The sequence below is a fragment of the Oryzias latipes genome, chromosome 12 (assembly GCF_002234675.1).
Source record: "Oryzias latipes chromosome 12, ASM223467v1".
In the NCBI taxonomy this organism is placed as follows: domain Eukaryota; kingdom Metazoa; phylum Chordata; class Actinopteri; order Beloniformes; family Adrianichthyidae; genus Oryzias; species Oryzias latipes.
Window position 1 is genome coordinate 29472765 of NC_019870.2, and position 4690 is coordinate 29477454.

At 44.8% G+C, this 4690-nt stretch overlaps 1 long non-coding RNA gene across 1 annotated transcript; it reads left to right on the forward strand.

Moving 5' to 3' along the window:
• Positions 1–1381: 1381 nt before the first annotated feature.
• Positions 1382–3632, forward strand: LOC110016021. Its single transcript, XR_002874334.1, has 3 exons — positions 1382–2389; positions 2478–2540; positions 3331–3632. It is a non-coding gene; the product is annotated as an uncharacterized LOC110016021 (long non-coding RNA).
• The last annotated feature ends 1058 nt before the right edge of the window (positions 3633–4690 follow it).

Consider the following 4690-nt stretch of genomic DNA (forward strand, 5'->3'; position numbering starts at 1 on the left):
ATGGAGTGACTGGGAAAAAGCTGCAGATGAGCAAAGAGAACAGGAAGCTCCACACAGAAGGGTCCCAGAAATGGCAAGAGTGCTAACCACTGCTCCGCCATGCAGCCGCAGATGAAGCTAACATCATCAAACACAGCATCAGTCCATGGAGAGGGGGCCACCTCTGTTCAGAAGGTTACAGGTTCTGTTCCTGCCTTGCATATGGAGTTAATTCAGTCTCAATAATCAGAAATCCACACAACCTGTTTCACAAATACACACACAAATATATATTTATGCAAACGTGCAATAGAAATGTGCATTTGCAAACCCCCTTTCATTTGTGAATCTCCCCACAGTTGGGAGAGAAATCCCTGCGGTCAATTGTGAGACTCTCCTGACGCAGCAGGTCAACTAATGTCATCATTGTCTAATGAATGTGTCAAACTCATCAACAAAGCAGGCATGTTCGCTTTCAGACAATCAAATGGCCCCTTACACTTTCTCTAAGGGGGTGGACTTTCTGCATTCAACCACTGTGCTATATGTTGAAGCGTCCTTAAGCAAGACACCGAACCCCTCATTTCTCCTGATGGTCTGCTTTCCACCATGCAGGGCAGTAGAATCCTCATCATAGTGTACATGTAAGTGTGTTGAAGTGAATGGGACTGTAAAGCACTTTGGGTCCTAATGAAAGTAGAAAAGCGCCATATAAGGATTGATCATTGACCATGAGTGCCCCCCCCCCCCCCCCCAAATCTAAACCACGCGCTGCATTCATTAACACAGCATGGCTTTGTATTGGAAGAGTGCAGCAGCTGAAGTGAGCTGAAAAACATTTCAAGCATCATAAAACTAAACATGAAAAAATACTGCAAAGAAGTCGGAGACCTTTATCCGACAAGAATGAGAAAAGGAATCATTGCAGATCAGCAGGAGCCCCCCAACGGGTCAACATCTAACTTGGTATGTCCCGTTTTGCTGATTTTAGCAAATCTTCTGGACCATCTTCCTGAATGTTTTGCTTTTAACCCTCCAGGAGGACGAGCCTCTGACAAGTATGCTGTCAGACTGTCTGGTTATCAATGTTCTAGCTGTGTTCCTGTGATTTAGCATCTAAAGGGAAGGCTATCATCTGGCTGTTTACTCTCACTAGTGCAGTGTATCTTTAATGTAGAACATTTTTCAACAAGATCGGTTACCAGAAAAAGACTAAATAAAACAGCAGTAAGCATTACACACAAAGGTAAATACACAAAGGAAAACAGGAAACAAGTGAAAATCTTTTTAACCATCCATTTTCTTTACTAAACATACGGGGGGCATGGGGTGTGGCCTATCACAGCTACTAAGGGGCAAAGGCAGGGGACACCCTGCAGTTCATTGCAGGGCCACACAGAGACAGACAACCACACTCCCATTCACACCCAGGGGATAATTTAGAATAACCACCAAACCGGAGAAATGTCAAGTTATGGGGAGAAGCCAAAAGAGAGCAGACCCAGCAGCAGATGACAGTTCTTTATTTGAAACTGGAGAAGAAAAGCAGGATCAGGTGAGTCAGCTTAGCCACCTTGTGCAGCTACCAGGAGGTGCAGGACTCTGTGGAGTGGAAACAGGGGATCAGTGGCCAACGGGTTCTTTGTAAGAATTTTCTGTTGCTTACTGTCATGAAGATAGACTAGTGGCTGGAAGGAAAGGAGTGGTGATCTCCCCTCAGGATGAGTGAACCAGAGGCACAGCAGGGGAAGGAGGGGGTTCTCCAAAGGGTGCGTGGAGGAAACTGGAGAATTTTGTCCTTGATCCAAAAGGCAGGTCCAAGATGAAAGAGGGTCTGGCACACAGGAATCCAATTCACAGGGAATGGGGTGAGGTACTCACAAAGGGACAGGCTGCACGGATAAGTCGTGGAGAGCAGAAACAGGTCAGGTCAGGTCAGGATAGAATGAGTAGATTTTCAGGTTTGCAGGTTCTCAGAAGCAGGTAGACATTGTTGTTGAACACAGACGTTCCAGCAAGGCCATGTTGTAGGTTTAAATAAGCACAGTCACAGGTGACAGGTATCAGTAGAAGATTACCTTGAGGGGGTGAACCAGGGCAGACATGTCAAGAAATAGGAAACGTGAGAAGAAGCTGGAGCTTTAGGGTGTATTCAGACTACACTCATTTGGTTTTCTGAATACACTCAAGCGGACCCTGGTCTGGGACCAGGAACTGCCCTCGGCCCCATCTTTTCAGGGGGGCTTGGTTTGTTTCCAATCAGACTGAGCTCCGGTTTGCTCTGAGTTTCCTCTGTCTGAATAGATTTTGTGCTGGAAGTGGAGCAACTGGACCAAGACGGGCACCGCAGCCTGTAAACGAGCCGCAAACAAACATGGACCAACGATGAGACACAGCTACTCATTAAAATGTGAGTGTAGAAAAACAACTTTTAGCGTGATCCACATTGTTTCTCATACTGTTCTCCCGACGATCTATATGTCATAAAACCTTATCAGGGTAGCTTCTTAGCTGTCATCGCCTCAGTAACCGCCCTGCAGCACGCCTCCACCGGACCAAAGGTAAAGTGTTCAACCTGACGTTGATCCAGACGTTCAGAACTGGTCAGTGAAATTTAAAGTTTGAATCAGTGAACTATCCCGGCAAGCATGGAGTGATATTTCTGCCACAACATTAATTTTTTAGCTTGTTTTTTTATTGACTTCTTCATTGTCACACTTGTTTTGTTTTAAGTGTGCTGCTGACCTCTTTTGACCTCATTTCCAGGTCGCCTTTCAGAATGAGATTTTGAGCTAAAGCGTCTTTTACTCGGGTAAAAAAGCTAAATAAATGAAGTTCTTCATCATTTTATGTGGTGAAACGCAGATGGAATAAAATCCTTCATTTTTAACATAGGCTGTATATATATGTTCACAGACACTGAAGCTTTGAACTCAGATGACACAAAACAACACTTCCTGACAAAAGGGTTAAACATAGATTTGATGGCCAAAAACAGCCTTATTGACTTTCCCCTCATAGCACTTCCTGTCTGCCCCCTGCTGACAGGGTTGAGTTCTGAGCAGCGAAGGCATCATGCAGGGCATCATGGGAAAGGCCTGTGTGTGTGTGTGTGTGTGTGTGTGTGTGTGTGTGTGTGTGTGTGTGTGTGTGTGTGTGTGGTTGGGTGTGGGATAGAGGGGTGTTGTTGTGAGTGTAATAACTCCTACAAAGTTCAGGGCTGGACTGAGGTGATTTGCAGGAGTTTAAATCCCAGCAGGAGGCTCTGACAGAAACACACACTTTCTGGAGATGGCAGATTCCCTGATACAACATTTTGCTTTTGTGGTTTTTATTCTTTTGTCTCATCAGGCACAAATCAAGGATACTCAGGCTGTGTGGACCTGCGGCCTCCTCCTGAGCAATGAGAGCAGGCACAGGAGAGCAGACAAGCAGGGGCTGCATGTCTGTCTGGACTCCAGCAGCAGCAGAAAGACTCCTGCTGTTCAAACCAACAGAAAAGAGCAGTCACAGGGTGACTGGCTGGGAGATGCTTGTTAGAAACTTCCCAGCCGTTTCTTAACTACATCTCAATCTCTTCCCTTCCACTTTTGTTTCTAATAAAACAAAACAAAACCTTAAACAGCATTGATTCTCGTTGCTCCTGAAGTGTCTCTCTTGTTCTAGCCAAGTTTGTATTATCCTGATCATTTCTTTCTTTTTCTTTTCCTTTTAGGTTTGAATTTTGTTCTAGTTTTTTGTTTAATCCAACCAGTCCACTGAGCGACTCAGGCTTTCATGGTTACAGGAATCTAACCATCGCTGGTTCAAGCCATGATCTCTTTGCCTGTTTTAAACCGGCTCTCATATTTCTGTATGTAAGAAAATGTGGAAAAATCTATGAGAAGGGAAGCATATTACTGGTTGTTTCAATAAAAATACAAACACGCATTTGATTACAGAGGAAACTGTGAGGGCTGCCTCAAAGACCACTGCACACCCGTGCAGACACCAATATATCTGCATTTAGACAGAAGATCTCATTCATTTGACGTATGCACATATGTAAACATGACTAAATAAAAGTTTGAACACGGAAAGTCCTGTTGGCAAACCAAAGGCAGTCTAGCTTTGGATTTAAACTTTTTTTTTTAATGATGCTTGATATTTGTTCTTGTCAGTTAATTAGTTTGAAGGAACTCTTGACTCCCCCGCTTGCTCTGCCACAGCTAATGAGGCCCGTGGCCAGTTTGTGAGGCAGAAACGTCGCTTTGCCTTGATGGACAAAATGAGTACGACTTTGGAGACTCATGTGAGACATTTGGTCGTCCGTCTGTCTGTCTTTGAACTGTTTTGGTGGCTTGTTTTCAGCTTTGCTGTCTGCAAGTGTTCCTCCTGCTCCTGTTAATTGCCCCTCTAGTGTGTGAGCCCCCCAGTGTGTAATAGTCACCCTTGTTAGTACCATCCCTGCCAGTGTCCTCTTGGCGCTGTTATATTTTTATTAAAACAAAATCAGTTCATTAATCCGAATGCACTCCCGTGAGGCATGAACCGTCTCCCCACAGCTCATGGCATCATCATGTTTAGCTCCATGTTTGTCATCTTGGTGCACCTCTGTCATGCTCTGCTTGTTTGACTGGTTTTTCCTCGTTTTCATTTTGTCTTTTGGGCGTCTGTACAGGCTGGCTGTGACTCCACCCATTCTCCAGTGGATCCTTGGAGCAGTCACAGC